Here is an 18,290-nt window from a genome sequence, read left to right as displayed (position 1 = left end):
TAAAACACTAGTGCTTAGGAAATCTATTTGAGGCAGAAGCAGTCAAGGGTAGCCTAGGGTTAGGGTTAGGGTTAGGGTTAGTCTTAGGGTACGGCTTAGGGTACTGGTTCGGGGAGGGGTTCGGGTACGGCGTAGGGTATGGGTTAGGGTTAGTGTTAGGGTTAGGGCTCGGTTTAGGGTACGGTTTAGGATTAGGGTACGTGTTAGGGTTAGGGTAGGGGTTAGGGTTAGGGTACGCGTTAGGGTTAGGGAAGTTATTAAACCTATCCCACTCTCTAGATACACCTGAGCATGTAAAGGAATATTATTTGGGGGTCCATGCATGGAGAAGAGTTTAGACACTAGGATAAGATAAGGAACACACCCATTATAAAGAAATCACTTTAGGATTCTCTTTTGAAGCTGTTCCTTAAAACACTAGTGCTTAGGAAATGTATTTGAGGCAGAAGCAGTCAAGGGTAGCCTAGGGTTAGGGTTAGGGTTAGGGTTAGGCTTAGGGTACGGCTTAGGGTACGGGTTCGGGGAGGGGTTCGGGTACGGCGTAGGGTATGGGTTAGGGTTAGGTTTAGAGTTAGTGTTAGGGTTAGGGCTCAGTTTAGGGTACGGGTTAGTATTAGGGTACGTGTTAGGGTTAGGGTAGGGGTTAGGGTTAGGTTACGCGTTAGAGTTAGGGTAGATATTAAACCTATCCCACTCTCTAGATACACCTTAGTAGGTAAAGCAATATTATTTGGGGGTCTAGCCATGGAGAAGAGTTTAGACACTAGGATAAGATAAGGAACACACCTATTATAAAGAAATCATATTAGGATTCTCTTTTTAAGCTGTTGCTTAAAACACTAGTGCTTAGGAAATCTATTGGAGGCAGAAGCAGTCAAGGGTAGCCTAGGGTTAGGTTTAGGCTTAGGGTACGGCTTAGGGTAAGGCTTAGGGTACGGGTTCGGGGAGGGCTTCTGGTACGGCGTAGGGTATGGGTTAGGGTTAGGGTTAGGGTTAGTGTTAGGGTTAGGGCTCGGTTTAGGGTATTGGTTAGGATTAGGGTACGTGTTAGGGTTAAGGTAGGGGTTAGGGTTAGGGTACGCGTTAGGGTTAGGGTAGTTATTAAACCTATCCCACTCTCTAGATACCCCTTAGCAAGTAAAGGAATATTATTTGGGGGTCCAGCCATGGAGAAGAGTTTAGACACTAGGATAAGATAAGGAACACACCTATTAAAAAGAATTTACATTAGGATTCTCTTTTTAAGCTGTTCCTTAAAACACTAGTGCTTAGGAAATCTATTGGAGGCAGAAGCAGTGAAGGGTAGCCTAGGGTTAGGGTTAGGCTTAGGGTTAGGCTTAGGCTTAGGGTACGGCTTAGGGTACGGGTTCGGGGGGGGCTTCGGGTACGGCGTAGGGTATGGGTTAGGGTTAGGGTTAGTGTTAGGGTTAGGGCTCGGTTTAGGGTACGGTTTAGGATTAGGGTACGTGTTAGGGTTAGGGTAGGGGTTAGGGTTAGGGTACGTGTTAGGGTTAGGGTAGTTATTAAACCTATCCCACTCTCTAGATACCCCTTAGCATGTAAAGGAATATTATTTGGGGGTCCAGCCATGCAGAAGAGTTTAGATACTAGGATAAGATAAGGAACACACCCATTATAAAGAAATCACATTAGGATTCTTTTTTAAGCTGTTCCTTAAAACACTAGAGCATAGGAAATCGATTGGAGGCAGAAGCAGTCAAGGGCAGCCTAGGGTTAGGGTTAGGGTTAGGGTTAGGCTTAGGGTACGGCTTAGGGTACGGGTTCGGGCAGGGGTTCGGGTACGGTGTAGGGTATGGGTTAGGGTTAGGGTTAGTGTTAGGGTTAGGGCTCGGATTAGGGTACGGGTTAGGATTAGGGTACGTGTTAGGGTTAGGGTAGGGGTTAGGGTTAGGGTACGCGTTAGAGTTAGGGTAGTTATTAAACCTATCCCACTCTCTAGATACACCTTAGCAGGTAAAGCAATATTATTTGGGGGTCCAGCCATCGAGAAGAGTTTAGACACTAGGATAAGATAAGGAACACACCTATTATAAAGAAATCACATTAGGATTCTCTTTTTAAGCTGTTGCTTAAAACACTAGTGCTTAGGAAATCTATTGGAGGCAGAAGTAGTCAAGGGTAGCCTAGGGTTAGGTTTAGGCTTAGGGTACGGTTTAGGGTACGGCTTAGGGTACGGGTTCGGGGAGGGCTTCAGGTACGGCGTAGGGTATGGGTTAGGGTTAGGGTTAGTGTTAGGGTTAGGGCTCGATTTAGGGTATTGCTTAGGATTACGGTACGTGTTAGGGTTGGGGTAGGGGTTAGGGTTAGGGTACGTGTTAGGGTTAGGGTAGTTATTAAACCTATCCCACTCTCTAGATACCCCTTAGCACGTAAAGGAATATTATTTGGAGGTCCAGCCATGGAGAAGAGTTTAGACACTAGGATAAGATAAGGAACACACCCATTATAAAGAAATCACATTAGGATTCTCTTTTTAAGCTGTTCCTTAAAACACTAGTGCTTAGGAAATCTATTGGAGGCAGAAGCAGTCAAGGGTAGCCTAGGGTTAGGGTTAGGCTTAGGGTTAGGCTTAGGGTACGGCTTAGTGTACGGGTTCGGGGAGGGGTTCGTGTACGGCGGAGGGTATGGGTTAGGGTTAGGGTTTGGGTTAGTGTTAGGTTTAGGGCTCCGTTTAGGTACGGGATAGGATTAGGGTACGTGTTAGGGTTAGGGTAGTTATTAAACCTATCCCACTCTCTAGATACCCCTTAGCACGTAAAGGAATATTATTTGGGGGTCCAGCCATGGAGAAGAGTTTAGACACTAGGATAAGATAAGGAACACACCTATTATAAAGAAATCACATTAGGATACTCTTTTTAAGCTGTTCCTTAAAACACTAGTGCTTAGGAAATCTATTGGAGGCAGAAGCAGTCAAGGGCAGCCTAGGGTTAGGGTTAGGCTTAGGGTTAGAGTTAGGGTACGGCTTAGGGTACGGGTTCGGTGAGGGCTTCGGGTACGGCGTAGGGTATGGGTTAGGGTTAGGGTTAGTGTTAGGGTTAGGGCTCGGTTTAGGTTACGGGTTAGGATTAGGGTACGTGTTACTGTTAGGGTAGGGGTTAGGGTTAGGGAACGCGTTAGGGTTAGGGTAGTTATTAAACCTATCCCACTCTCTAGATACCCCTTAGCACATAAAGGAATATGATTTGGAGGTCCAGCCATGGAGAAGAGTTTAGACACTAGGATAAGATAAGGAACACACCCATTATAAAGAAATCACATTAGGATTCTCTTTTGAAGCTATTCCTTAAAACACTAGTGCTTAGGAAATCTATTGGAGGCAGAAGCAGTCAAGGGTAGCCTAGGGTTAGGGTTAGGCTTAGGGTTAGGCTTAGGGTACGGCTTAGGGTACGGGTTCGGGGAGGGTTTCGGGTACGGCGTAGGGTATGTGTTAGGGTTATGGTTAGGGTTAGTGTTAGTGTAAGGGCTCGGTTTAGTGTACGGGTTAGGATTAGGGTACATGTTAGGCTTAGGGTAGGGGTTAGGGTTAGGGTACGCGTTAGGGTTAGGGAAGTTATTAAACCTATCCCACTCTCTAGATACCCCTTAGCACGTAAAGGAATATTATTTGGGGGTCCAGCCATGGAGAAGTGTTTAGACACTAGGATAAGATAAGGAACACACCTATTATAAAGAAATCACATTAGGATTCTATTTTTAAGCTGTTCCTTAAAACACTAGTGCTTAGGAAATCTATTGGAGGCAGAAGCAGTCAAGGGTTGCCTAGGGTTAGGGTTAGGCTTAGGGTTAGGCTTAGGGTACGGCTTAGGGTACGGGTTCGGGGTGGGCTTCGGGTACGGCGTAGGGTATGGGTTAGGGTTAGTGTTATGGTTAGTGTTAGGGTTAGGGCTCGGTTTAGGGTATTGGTTAGGATTAGGGTACGTGTTCGGGTTAGGGTAGGGGTTAGGGTTAGGGTACGCGTTAGGGTTAGGGTAGTTATTAAACCTATCCCACTCTCTAGATACCCCTTAGCACATAAAGGAATATTATTTGGATTTCCAGCCATGGAGAAGAGTTTAGACACTAGGATAAGATAAGGAACACACCCATTATAAAGAAATCACATTAGGATTCTCTTTTTAAGCTGTTCCTTAAAAGACTAGTGCTTAGGAAATCTATTGGAGGCAGAAGCAGTCAAGGGTAGCCTAGGGTTAGTGTTAGGCTGAGGGTTTGGGTTAGGGTACGGCTTAGGGTACGGGTTCGGGGAGGGCTTCGGGTACGGCGTAGGGTATGGGTTAGGGTTAGGGTTAGTGTTAGTGTTAGGGTTAGTGCTCGGTTTAGGGTACGTGTTAGCGTTAGGGTAGTGGTTAGGGTTAGGGTACGCATTAGAGTTAGGGTAGTTATTAAACCTATCCCACTCTCTAGATACCCCTTAGCACGTAAAGGAATATTATTTGGGGGTCCAGCGATGGAGAAGAGTTTAGACACTAGGATAAGATAAGGAACACAACCATTATAAAGAAATCACATTAGGATTCTCTTTTTAAGCTGTTCCTTAAAAGACTAGTGCTTAGGAAATCTACTGGAGGCAGAAGCAGTCAAGGGTAGCCTAGGGTTAGTGTTAGGCTGAGGGTTTGGGTTAGGGTACGGCTTAGGGTACGGGTTCGGGGAGGGCTTCGGGTACGGCGTAGGGTATTGGTTAGGGTTAGTGTTAGTGTTAGTGTTAGGGTTAGGGCTCGGTTTAGGGTACGTGTTAGCGTTAGGGTAGTGGTTAGGGTTAGGGTACGCATTAGAGTTAGGGTAGTTATTAAACGTATCCCACTCTCTAGATACCCCTTAGCACGTAAAGGAATATTATTTGGGGGTCCAGCCATGGAGAAGAGTTTAGACACTAGGATAAGATAAGGAACACACCCATTATAAAGAAATCACATTAGGATTCTCTTTTTAAGCTGTTCCTTAAAACACTAGTGCTTAGGAAATCTATTGGAGCCTGAAGCAGTGAAGCGTAGGCTAGGGTTAGGGTTAGGCTGAGGGTTAGGCTTAGGGTACGGCTTAGGGTACGGGTTCGGGGAGGGCTTCGGGTACGGCGTAGGGCATGGGTTAGGGTTAGGGTTAGGGTTAGTGTTAGGGTTAGGGCTCGGTTTAGGGTATGGGTTAGGATTAGGGTACGTGTTAGGGTTAGGGTAGGGGTTAGGGTTAGGGTATGCATTAGGGTTAGGGTAGTTATTAAACCTATCCCACTCTCTAGATACCCCTTAGCACGTAAAGGAATATTATTTGGGGGTCCAGCCATGGAGAAGAGTTTAGACACTAGGATAAGATAAGGAACACACCTATTATAAAGAAATCACATTAGGATTCTCTTCTTAAGCTGTTCCTTAAAACACTAGTGCTTAGGAAATCTATTGGAGGCAGAAGCAGTCAAGGGTAGCCTAGGGTTAGGGTTAGGCTTAGGGTTAGGCTTAGGGTACGGCTTAGGGTACGGGTTAGGGTTAGTGTTAGGGTTAGGGCTGGGTTTAGGGTACAGTTTAGGATTAGGGTACGTGTTAGGGTTAGGGTAGGGGTTAGGGTTAGGGTACGTGTTAGGGTTAGGGTAGTTATTAAACCTATCCCACTCTCTAGATACCCCTTAGCACGTAAAGGAATATTATTTGGGGGTCCAGCCATGGAGAAGAGTTTAGACACTAGGATAAGATAAGGAAAACACCCATTATAAAGAAATCACTTTAGGATTCTCTTTTTAAGCTGTTCCTTAAAACACTAGTGATTAGGAAATCTATTGGAGGCCGAAGCAGTCAAGGGAAGCCTAGGGTTAGGGTTAGGCTTAGGGTTAGGCTTAGGGTACGGCTTAGGGTACGGGTTTGGGGAGGGCTTCGGGTACGGCGTAGGGTATGCGTTAGGGTTAGGGTTAGTGTTAGGGTTAGGGCTCGGTTTAGGGTATAGTTTAGGATTAGGGTACGTGTTAGAGTTAGGGTAGGGGTTAGGGTTAGGGTACGCGTTAGGTTTAGGGTAGTTATTAAACCTATCCCACTCTCTAGATACCCCTTAGCACGTAAAGGAATATTATTTGGGGGTCCAGCCATGGAGAAGAGTTTAGACACTAGGATAAGATAAGGAACACACCTATTAAAAAGAATTCACATTAGGATTCTCTTTTTAAGCTGTTCCTTAAAACACTAGTGCTTAGGAGATCTATTGAAGGCAGAAGCAGTGAAGGGTAGCCTAGGGTTAGGGTTAGGCTTAGGGTTAGGCTTAGGCTTAGGGTATGGCTTAGGGTACGGGTTCGGGGAGGGCTTCGGGTACGGCGTAGGGTATGGGTTAGGGTTAGGGTTAGTGTTAGGGTTAGGGCTCGGTTTAGGGTACGGTTTAGGATTAGGGTACGTGTTAGGGTTAGGGTAGGGGTTAGGGTTAGGGTACGTGTTAGGGTTAGGGTAGTTATTAAACCTATCCCACTCTCTAGATACCCCTTAGCATGTAAAGGAATATTATTTGGGGGTCCAGCCATGGAGAAGAGTTTAGACACTAGGATAAGATAAGGAACACACCCATTATAAAGAAATCAAATTAGGATTCTCTTTTTATGCTGTTCCTTAAAACACTCGTGCTTAGGAAATCTATTGGAGGCAGAAGCAGTCAAGGGTAGCCTAGGGTTAGGGTTAGGCTTAGGGTTAGGCTTAGGGTACGGCTTAGGGTACGGGTTCGGGGAGGGGTTCTGGTACGGCATAGGGTATGGTTTAGGGTTAGGGTTAGGGTTAGTGTTAGGGTTAGGGCTCGGTTTAGGGTTCGGGTTAGGGTACGCGTTAGGGTTAGGGTAGTTATTAAACCTATCCCACTCTCTAGATACCCCTTAGCACGTAAAGGAATATTATTTGGGGGATCAGCCATGGAGAAGAGTTTAGACACTAGGATAAGATAAGGAACACACCCATTATAAAGAAATCACATTAAGATTCTCTTTTTAAGCTGTTCCTTAAAACACTAGTGCTTAGGAAATCTATTGGAGGCAGAAGCAGTCAAGGGTAGCCTAGGGTTAAGGTTAGGCTTAGGGTTAGGCTTAGGGTACGGCTTAGTGTACGGGTTCGGGGAGGGGTTCGTGTACGGCGGAGGGTATGTGTTAGGGTTAGGGTTTGGGTTAGTGTTAGGGTTAGGGCTCCGTTTAGGGTACGGGATAGGTTTAGGGTATATGTTAGGGTTAGGGTAGGGGTTAGGGTTAGGGTACGCGTTAGGGTTAGGGTAGTTATTAAACCTATCCCACTCTCTAGATACCCCTTAGCACGTAAAGGAATATCATTTGGGGCTCCAGCCATGGAGAAGTGTTTAGACACTAGGATAAGATAAGGAACACACCCATTATAAAGAAATCACATTAGGATTCTTTTTTTATGCTGTTCCTTAAACACTAGTCCTTAGGAAATCTATTGGAGGCAGAAGCAGTCAAGGGTAGCCTAGGGTTAGGGTTAGGCTTAGGGTTAGGCTTAGGGTACGGCTTAGGGTACGGGTTCGGGGAGGGCTTCGGGTACGGCGTAGGGTATGGGTTAGGGTTAGGGTTAGGGTTAGTGTTAGGGTTAGGGCTCGGTTTAGGTTATGGGTTAGGATTAGGGTACGTGTTAGGGTTAGGGTAGGGGTTAGGGTTAGGGTACGCGTTAGGGTTAGGGTAGTTATTAAACCTATCCCACTCTCTAGATACCCCTTAGCACGTAAAGCAGTATTATTTGGGGGTCCATCCATGGCGAAGAGTTTAAATACTAAGATAATATAAGGAACACACACATTATAAAGAAATCACATTAGGATTCTCTTTTTAAGCTGTTCCTTAAAACACTAGTGCTTAGGAAATCTATTGGAGGCAGAAGCAGTCAAGGGTAGCCTAGGGTTAGGTTTAGGCTTGGGTTTAGGCTTAGGGTACGGCTTAGGGTACGGGTTTGGGGAGGGGTTCGGGTACAGCGTAGGGTATGGGTTAGGGTTAGGGTTTGGGTTAGTGTTAGGGTTATCCCTCCGTTTAGGGCACGGGTTAGGATTAGGGTACGTGTCAGGGTTAGGGTAGGGGTTAGGGTTAGGGTACGCATTAGGGTAGGGTAGTTATTAAACCTATCCCACTCTCTAGATACCCCTTAGCACGTAAAGGAATATTATTTGGGGGTCCAGCCATGGAGAAGAGTTTAGACACTAGGATAAGATAAGGAACACACCCATTATAAACAAATCACATTAGGATTCTCTTTTTAAGCTGTTCCTTAAAACACTAGTGCTTAGGAAATCTATTGGAGGCAGAAGCAGTGAAGGGTAGCCTAGGGTTAGGGTTAGGCTTAGGGTTAGGCTTAGGGTACGGCTTAGGGTACGGGTTCGGGGAGGGTTTCGGGTACGGCGTAGGGTATGGGTTAGGGTTATGGTTAGGGTTAGTGTTAGTGTAAGGGCTCGGTTTAGTGTACGGGTTAGGATTAGGGTACGTGTGAGGGTTAGGGTAGGGGTTAGGGTTAGGGTACGCGTTAGGGTTAGGGTAGTTATTAAACCTATCCCACTCTCTAGATACCCCTTAGCACGTAAAGGAATATTATTTGTGGGTCCAGCCATGGAGAAGTGTTTAGACACTAGGATAAGATAAGGAACACACCTATTATAAAGAAATCCCATTAGGATTCTATTTTTAAGCTGTTCCTTAAAACACTAGTGCTTAGGAAATCTATTGGAGGCAGAAGCAGTCAAGGGTTGCCTAGTGTTAGGGTTAGGCTTAGGGTTAGGCTTAGGGTACGGCTTAGGGTACGGGTTCGTGGAGGGGTTCGTGGACAGCGTAGGGTATGGGTTAGGGTTAAGGTTTGGGTTAGTGTTAGGGTTAGGGCTCCGTTTAGGGTACGGGTTAGGATTAGGGTACGTGTTAGGGTTAGGTTGGGGGTTAGGGTTAGGGTACGCGTTAGGGTTAGGGTAGTTATTAAACCTATCCCACTCTCTAGATACCCCTTAGAACGTAAAGGAATATTATTTTGGGGTCCAGCCATGGAGAAGAGTTTAGACACTAGGATAAGATAAGGAACACACCCATTATGAAGAAATCACATTAGGATTCTCTTTTTAAGCTGTTCCTTAAAAGACTAGTGCTTAGGAAATCTATTGGAGGCAGAAGCAGTCAAGGGTAGCCTAGGGTTAGTGTTAGGCTGAGGGTTTGGGTTAGGGTACGGCTTAGGGTACGGGTTCGGGGAGGGCTTCGGGTACGGCGTAGGGTATGGGTTAGGGTTAGGGTTAGTGTTAGTGTTAGGGTTAGTGCTCGGTTTAGGGTACGTGTTAGCGTTAGGGTAGTGGTTAGGGTTAGGGTACGCATTAGAGTTAGGGTAGTTATTAAACCTATCCCACTCTCTAGATACCCCTTAGCACGTAAAGGAATATTATTTGGGGGTCCAGCGATGGAGAAGAGTTTAGACACTAGGATAAGATAAGGAACACAACCATTATAAAGAAATCACATTAGGATTCTCTTTTTAAGCTGTTCCTTAAAAGACTAGTGCTTAGGAAATCTACTGGAGGCAGAAGCAGTCAAGGGTAGCCTAGGGTTAGTGTTAGGCTGAGGGTTTGGGTTAGGGTACGGCTTAGGGTACGGGTTCGGGGAGGGCTTCGGGTACGGCGTAGGGTATTGGTTAGGGTTAGTGTTAGTGTTAGTGTTAGGGTTAGGGCTCGGTTTAGGGTACGTGTTAGCGTTAGGGTAGTGGTTAGGGTTAGGGTACGCATTAGAGTTAGGGTAGTTATTAAACGTATCCCACTCTCTAGATACCCCTTAGCACGTAAAGGAATATTATTTGGGGGTCCAGCCATGGAGAAGAGTTTAGACACTAGGATAAGATAAGGAACACACCCATTATAAAGAAATCACATTAGGATTCTCTTTTTAAGCTGTTCCTTAAAACACTAGTGCTTAGGAAATCTATTGGAGCCTGAAGCAGTGAAGGGTAGGCTAGGGTTAGGGTTAGGCTGAGGGTTAGGCTTAGGGTACGGCTTAGGGTACGGGTTCGGGGAGGGCTTCGGGTACGGCGTAGGGCATGGGTTAGGGTTAGGGTTAGGGTTAGTGTTAGGGTTAGGGCTCGGTTTAGGGTATGGGTTAGGATTAGGGTATGTGTTAGGGTTAGGGTAGGGGTTAGGGTTAGGGTATGCATTAGGGGTAGGGTAGTTATTAAACCTATCCCACTCTCTAGATACCCCTTAGCACGTAAAGGAATATTATTTGGGGGTCCAGCCATGGAGAAGAGTTTAGACACTAGGATAAGATAAGGAACACACCTATTATAAAGAAATCACATTAGGATTCTCTTCTTAAGCTGTTCCTTAAAACACTAGTACTTAGGAAATCTATTGGAGGCAGAAGCAGTCAAGGGTAGCCTAGGGTTAGGGTTAGGCTTAGGGTTAGGCTTAGGGTACGGCTTAGGGTACGGGTTAGGGTTAGTGTTAGGGTTAGGGCTGGGTTTAGGGTACAGTTTAGGATTAGGGTACGTGTTAGGGTTAGGGTAGGGGTTAGGGTTAGGGTACGTGTTAGGGTTAGGGTAGTTATTAAACCTATCCCACTCTCTAGATACCCCTTAGCACATAAAGGAATATTATTTGGGGGTCCAGCCATGGAGAAGAGTTTAGACACTAGGATAAGATAAGGAAAACACCCATTATAAAGAAATCACTTTAGGATTCTCTTTTTAAGCTGTTCCTTAAAACACTAGTGCTTAGGAAATCTATTGGAGGCAGAAGCAGTGAAGGGTAGCCTAGGGTTAGGGTTAGGCTTAGGGTTAGGCTTAGGCTTAGCGTATGGCTTAGGGTACGGGTTCGGGGAGGGCTTCGGGTACGGCGTAGGGTATGGGTTAGGGTTAGGGTTAGTGTTAGGGTTAGGGCTCGGTTTAGGGTACGGTTTAGGATTAGGATACGTGTTAGGGTTAGGGTAGGGGTTAGGGTTAGGGTACGTGTTAGGGTTAGGGTAGTTATTAAACCTATCCCACTCTCTAGATACCCCTTAGCATGTAAAGGAATATTATTTGGGGGTCCAGCCATGGAGAAGAGTTTAGACACTAGGATAAGATAAGGAACACACCCATTATAAAGAAATCAAATTAGGATTCTCTTTTTATGCTGTTCCTTAAAACACTCGTGCTTAGGAAATCTATTGGAGGCAGAAGCAGTCAAGGGTAGCCTAGGGTTAGGGTTAGGCTTAGGGTTAGGCTTAGGGTACGGCTTAGGGTACGGATTCGGGGAGGGGTTCGGGTACGGCATAGGGTATGGTTTAGGGTTAGGGTTAGGGTTAGTGTTAGGGTTAGGGCTCGGTTTAGGGTTCGGGTTAGGGTACGCGTTAGGGTTAGGGTAGTTATTAAACCTATCCCACTCTCTAGATACCCCTTAGCACGTAAAGGAATATTATTTGGGGGATCAGCCATGGAGAAGAGTTTAGACACTAGGATAAGATAAGGAACACACCCATTATAAAGAAATCACATTAAGATTCTCTTTTTAAGCTGTTCCTTAAAACACTAGTGCTTAGGAAATCTATTGGAGGCAGAAGCCGTCAAGGGTAGCCTAGGGTTAAGGTTAGGCTTAGGGTTAGGCTTAGGGTACGGCTTAGGGTACGGGTTCGGGGAGGGCTTCGGGTACGGCGTAGGGTATGGGTTAGGGTTAGGGTTAGGGTTAGTGTTAGGGTTAGGGCTCGGTTTAGGTTATGGGTTAGGATTAGGGTACGTGTTAGGGTTAGGGTAGGGGTTAGGGTTAGGGTACGCGTTAGGGTTAGGGTAGTTATTAAACCTATCCCACTCTCTAGATACCCCTTAGCACGTAAAGCAGTATTATTTGGGGGTCCATCCATGGCGAAGAGTTTAAATACTAAGATAATATAAGGAACACACACATTATAAAGAAATCACATTAGGATTCTCTTTTTAAGCTGTTCCTTAAAACACTAGTGCTTAGGAAATCTATTGGAGGCAGAAGCAGTCAAGGGTAGCCTAGGGTTAGGTTTAGGCTTGGGTTTAGGCTTAGGGTACGGCTTAGGGTACGGGTTTGGGGAGGGGTTCGGGTACAGCGTAGGGTATGGGTTAGGGTTAGGGTTTGGGTTAGTGTTAGGGTTATCCCTCCGTTTAGGGCACGGGTTAGGATTAGGGTACGTGTTAGGGTTAGGTTGGGGGTTAGGGTTAGGGTACGCGTTAGGGTTAGGGTAATTATTAAACCTATCCCACTCTCTAGATACCCCTTAGCACGTAAATCAATATTATTTGGGGGTCCATCCATGGAGAAGAGTTTAGACGCTAAGATAATATAAGGAACACACACATTATAAAGAAATCACATTAGGATTCTCTTTTTAAGCTGTTCCTTAAAACACTAGTGCTTAGGAAATCTATTGGAGGCAGAAGAAGTCAAGGGTAGCCTAGGGTTAGGGTTGGGCTTGGGGTTAGGCTTAGGGTACGGCTTAGGGTACGGGCTCGGGGAGGGGTTCGGGTACGTCGTAGGGTATCGGTTAGGGTTAGGGTTAGGGTTAGTGTTAGGGTTAGGGCTCAGTTTAGGGTACGGGTTAGGATTAGGGTACGTGTTAGGTTTAGGGTAGGGGTTAGGGTTAGGGTACGCGTTAGGGTTAGGGTAGTTATTAAACCTATCCCACTCTCTAGATACCCCTTAGCACGTAAAGGAATATTATTTGGGGTCCAGCCATGGAGAAGAGTTTAGACACTAGGATAAGATAAGGAACACACCCATTATAATGAAATCACATTAGGATTCTCTTTTTAAGCTGTTCCTTAAAACACTAGTGCTTAGGAAATCTATTGGAGGCAGAAGCAGTCAAGGGTAGCCTAGGGTTAGGGTTAGGCTTAGGGTTAGGGTAAGGGTACGGCTTAGGGTACGGGTTCGGGGAGGGCTTCGGGTACGGCGGAGGGTATGGGTTAGGGTTAGGGTTAGGGTTAGTGTTAGGGTTAGGGCTCGGTTTAGGGTATGGGTTAGGATTAGGGTACGTGTTAGGGTTAGGGTAGGGGTTAGGGTTAGGGTACGCGTTAGGGTTAGGGTAGTTATTAAACCTATCCCACTCTCTAGATACCCGTTAGCACGTAAAGGAATATTATTTGGGGGTCCAGCCATGGAGAAGAGTTAGACACTAGGATAAGATAAGGAACACACCCATTATAAAGAAATCACATTAGGATTCTCTTTTTAAGCTGTTCCTTAAAACACTAGTGCTTAGGAAATCTATTGGAGGCAGAAGCAGTCAATGGTAGCCTAGGCTTAGGGTTAGGCTTAGGGTTAGGCTTAGGGTACGGCTTAGGGTACGGGTTCGGGGAGGGGTTGGGGGACAGCGTAGGGTATGGGTTAGGGTTAAGGTTTGGGTTAGTGTTAGGGTTAGGGCTCCGTTTAGGGTACGGGTTAGGATTAGGGTACGTGTTAGGGTTAGGTTGGGGGTTAGGGACAGGGTACGCGTTAGGGTTAGGGTAGTTATTAAACCTATCCCACTCTCTAGATACCCCTTAGCACGTAAAGGAATATTATTTGGGGGTCCAGCCATGGAGAAGTGTTTAGACACTAGGATAAGATAAGGAACACACCCATTATAAATAAATCACATTAGGATTCTCTTTTTATGCTGTTCCTTAAACACTAGTGCTTAGGAAATATATTGGAGGCAGAAGCAGTCAAGGGTAGCCTAGGGTTAGGGTTAGGCTTAGGGTTAGGCTTAGGGTACGGCTTAGTGTACGGGTCGGGGAGGGCTTCAGGTACGGCGTAGGGTATGGGTTAGGGTTAGGGTTAGGTTTAGTGTTAGGGTTAGGGCTCCGTTTAGGGTACGAGTTAGGATTAGGGTACGTGTTAGGATTAGGGTAGTGGTTAGGGTTAGGGTACGTGTTAGGGTTAGGGTAGTTATTAAAACTATCCCACTCTCTAGATACCCCTTAGCACGTAAAGCAATATTATTTGGGGGTCCATCCATGGAGAAGAGTTTAGACACTAAGATAATATAAGGAACACACACATTATAAAGAAATCACATTAGGATTCTCTTTTTAAGCTGTTCCTTAAAACACTAGTGCTTTGGAAATCTATTGGAGGCAGAAGCAGTCAAGGGTAGCCTAGGGTTAGGGTTAGGCTTGGGTTTAGGCTTAGCGTACGGCTTAGGGTACGGGTTCAGGGAGGGGTTCGGGGACAGAGTAGGGTATGGGTTAGGGTTAGGGTTTGGGTTAGTGTTAGGGTTAGGGCTCCGTTTAGGGTACGGGTTAGGATTAGGGTACGTGTTAGGGTTAGGTTCGGGGTTAGGGTTAGGGTACGCGTTAGGGTTAGGGTAGTTATTAAACCTATCCCACTCTCTAGATACCCCTTAGAACGGAAAGGAATATTATTTTTGGGTCCAGCCATGGAGAAGAGTTTAGACCCTAGGATAAGATAAAGAACACACCCATTATAAAGAAATCACATTAGGATTCTCTTTTTAAGCTGTTCCTTAAAACACTAGTGCTTAGGAAATCTATTGGAGGCAGAAGCAGTGAAGGGTAGCCTAGGGTTAGGGTTAAGCTAAGGGTTAGGCTTAGGGTACGGCTTAGGGTACGGGTTCGGGGAGGGATTCGGGTACGGCGTAGGGCATGGGTTAGGGTTAGGGTTAGGGTTAGTGTTAGGGTTAGGGCTCGGTTTAGGGTACGTGTTAGGATTAGGGTACGTGTTAGGGTTAGGGTAGGGGTTAGGGTTAGGGTACGCATTAGGGTAGGGTAGTTATTAAACCTATCCCACTCTCTAGATACCCCTTAGCACGTAAAGGAATATTATTTGGGGGTCCAGCCATGGAGAAGAGTTTAGACACTAGGATAAGATAAGGAACACACCCATTATAAACAAATCACATTAGGATTCTCTTTTTAAGCTGTTCCTTAAAACACTAGTGCTTAGGAAATCTATTGGAGGCAGAAGCAGTGAAGGGTAGCCTAGGGTTAGGGTTAGGCTTAGGGTTAGGCTTAGGGTACGGCTTAGGGTACGGGTTCGGGGAGGGTTTCGGGTACGGCGTAGGGTATGGGTTAGGGTTATGGTTAGGGTTAGTGTTAGTGTAAGGGCTCGGTTTAGTGTACGGGTTAGGATTAGGGTACGTGTGAGGGTTAGGGTAGGGGTTAGGGTTAGGGTACGCGTTAGGGTTAGGGTAGTTATTAAACTATCCCACTCTCTAGATACCCCTTAGCACGTAAAGGAATATTATTTGTGGGTCCAGCCATGGAGAAGTGTTTAGACACTAGGATAAGATAAGGAACACACCTATTATAAAGAAATCCCATTAGGATTCTATTTTTAAGCTGTTCCTTAAAACACTAGTGCTTAGGAAATCTATTGGAGGCAGAAGCAGTCAAGGGTTGCCTAGTGTTAGGGTTAGGCTTAGGGTTAGGCTTAGGGTACGGCTTAGGGTACGGGTTCGGGGAGGGGTTCGTGGACAGCGTAGGGTATGGGTTAGGGTTAAGGTTTGGGTTAGTGTTAGGGTTAGGACTCCGTTTAGGGTACGGGTTAGGATTAGGGTACGTGTTAGGGTTAGGTTGGGGGTTAGGGTTAGGGTACGCGTTAGGGTTAGCGTAGTTATTAAACCTATCCCACTCTCTAGATACCCCTTAGAATGTAAAGGAATATTATTTTGTGGTCCAGCCATGGAGAAGAGTTTAGACACTAGGATAAGATAAGGAACACACCCATTATAAAGAAATCACATTAGGATTCTCTTTTTAAGCTGTTCCTTAAAACACTAGTGCTTAGGAAATCTATTGGAGGCAGAAGTAGTCAAGCGTAACCTAGGGTGAGGGTTAGGCTTGGGGTTACGCTTAGGGTACGGCTTAGGGTACGGGTTCGGGGAGGGGTTCGGGTACGGCGTAGGGTATGGGTTAGGGTTAGGGTTAGTGTTAGGTTAGGGCTCCGTTTAGGGTACGGGTTAGGATTAGGGTACGTGTTAGGGTTAGGGTAAGGGTTAGGGTTAGGGTACGCGTTAGGGTTAGGGTAGTTATTAAACCTATCCCACTCACTAGATACCCCTTAGCACGTAAAGTAATATTATTTGGGGATCCAGCCATGGAGAAGAGTTTACACACTAGGATAAGATAAGGAACACACCCATTATAAAGAAATCACATTAGGATTCTCTTTTTATGCTGTTCCTTAAAACACTCGTGCTTAGGAAATCGATTGGAGGCAGAAGCAGTCAAGGGTAGCCTAGGGTTAGGGTTAGGCTTAGGGTTAGGCTTAGGGTACGGCTTAGTGTACGGGTTCGGGGAGGGGTTCGTGTACGGCGGAGGGTATGGGTTAGGGTTAGTGTTTGGGTTAGTGTTAGGGTTAGGGCTCCGTTTAGGGTACGGGATAGGATTAGGGTACGTGTTAGGGTTAGGGTAGGGGTTAGGGTTAGGGTACGCATTAGGGTTAGGGTAGTTATTAAACCTATCCCACTCTCTAGATACCGCTTAGCACGTAAAGCAGTATTATTTGGGGGTCCATCCATGGCGAAGAGTTTAAATACTAAGATAATATAAGGAACACACACATTATAAACAAATCACATTAGGATTCTCTTTTTAAGCTGTTCCTTAAAACACTAGTGCCTAGGAAATCTATTGGAGGCAGAAGCAGTCAAGGGTAGCCTAGGGTTAGGTTTAGGCTTGGGTTTAGGCTTAGGGTACGGCTTAGGGTACGGGTTTGGGGAGGGGTTCGGGTACAGCGTAGGGTATGTGTTAGCGTTAGGGTTTGGGTTAGTGTTAGGGTTACGGCTCCGTTTAGGGTACGGGTTAGGATTAGGGTACGTGCTAGGGTTAGGTTAGGGTTTAGGGTTAGGGTACGCGTTAGGGTTAGGGTAGTTATTAAACCTATCCCACTCTCTAGATACCCCTTAGCACGTAAATCAATATTATTTGGGGGTCCATCCATGGAGAAGAGTTTAGACGCTAAGATAATATAAGCAACACACACATTATAAAGAAATCACATTAGGATTCTCTTTTTAAGCTGTTCCTTAAAACACTAGTGCTTAGGAAATCTATTGGAGGCAGAAGAAGTCAAGGGTAGCCTAGGGTTAGGGTTGGGCTTGGGGTTAGGCTTAGGGTACGGCTTAGGGTACGGGCTCGGGGAGGGGTTCTGGTACGTCGTAGGGTATCGGTTAGGGTTAGGGTTAGGGTTAGTGTTAGGGTTAAGGCTCGGTTTAGGGTACGGGTTAGGATTAGGGTACGTGTTAGGTTTAGGGTAGGGGTTAGGGTTAGGGTACGCGTTAGGGTTAGGGTAGTTATTAAACCTATCCCACTCTCTAGATACCCCTTAGCACGTAAAGGAATATTATTTGGGGGTCCAGCCATGGAGAAGAGTTTAGACACTAGGATAAGATAAGGAACTCACCCATTATAATGAAATCACATTAGGATTCTCTTTTTAAGCTGTTCCTTAAAACACTAGTGCTTAGGAAATCTATTGGAGCCAGAAGCAGTCAAGGGTAGCCTAGGGTTAGGGTTAGGCTTAGGGTTAGGCTTAGGGTACGGCTTAGGGTACGGGTTCGGGGAGGGCTTCGGGTATGGCGTAGGGTATGGGTTAGGGTTAGGGTTAGGGTTAATGTTAGGGTTAGGGCTCGGTTTAGGGTATGGGTTAGGATTAGGGTACCTGTTAGGGTTAGGGTAGGGGTTAGGGTTAGGGTACGCGTTAGGGTTAGGGTAGTTATTAAACCTATCCCACTCTCTAGATACCCGTTAGCACATAAAGGAATATTATTTGGGGGTCCAGCCATGGAGAAGAGTTAGACACTAGGATAAGATAAGGAACACACCCATTATAAAGAAATCACATTAGGATTCTCTTTTTAAGCTGTTCCTTAAAACACTAGTGCTTAGGAAATCTATTGGAGGCAGAAGCAGTCAATGGTAGCCTAGGCATAGGGTTAGGCTTAGGGTTAGGCTTAGGGTACGGCTTAGGGTACGGGTTCGGGGAGGGGTTCGTGTACGGCGGAGGGTATGGTTTAGGGTTAGGGTTTGGGTTAGTGTTAGGGTTAGGGCTCGGTTTAGTGTACGGGTTAGGATTAGGGTACGTGTTAGGGTTAGGGTAGGGGTTAGGGTTAGGGTACTTATTAAACCTATCCCACTCTCTAGATACCCCTTAGCACGTAAAGCAATATTATTTGGGGGTCCATCCATGGAGAAGAGTTTAGACACTAAGATAATATAAGGAACACACACATTATAAAGAAATCACATTAGGATTCTCTTTTTAAGCTGTTCCTTAAAACACTAGTGCTTAGCAAATCTATTGGAGGCAGAAGCAGTCAAGGGTAGCCTAGGGTTAGGGTTAGGCTTGGGTTTAGG

Source organism: Balaenoptera physalus, assembly GCF_965194825.1.
Source record: "Balaenoptera physalus genome assembly, chromosome: 15".
Taxonomy (NCBI): domain Eukaryota; kingdom Metazoa; phylum Chordata; class Mammalia; order Artiodactyla; family Balaenopteridae; genus Balaenoptera; species Balaenoptera physalus.
This window is presented reverse-complemented; position numbering follows the sequence as displayed.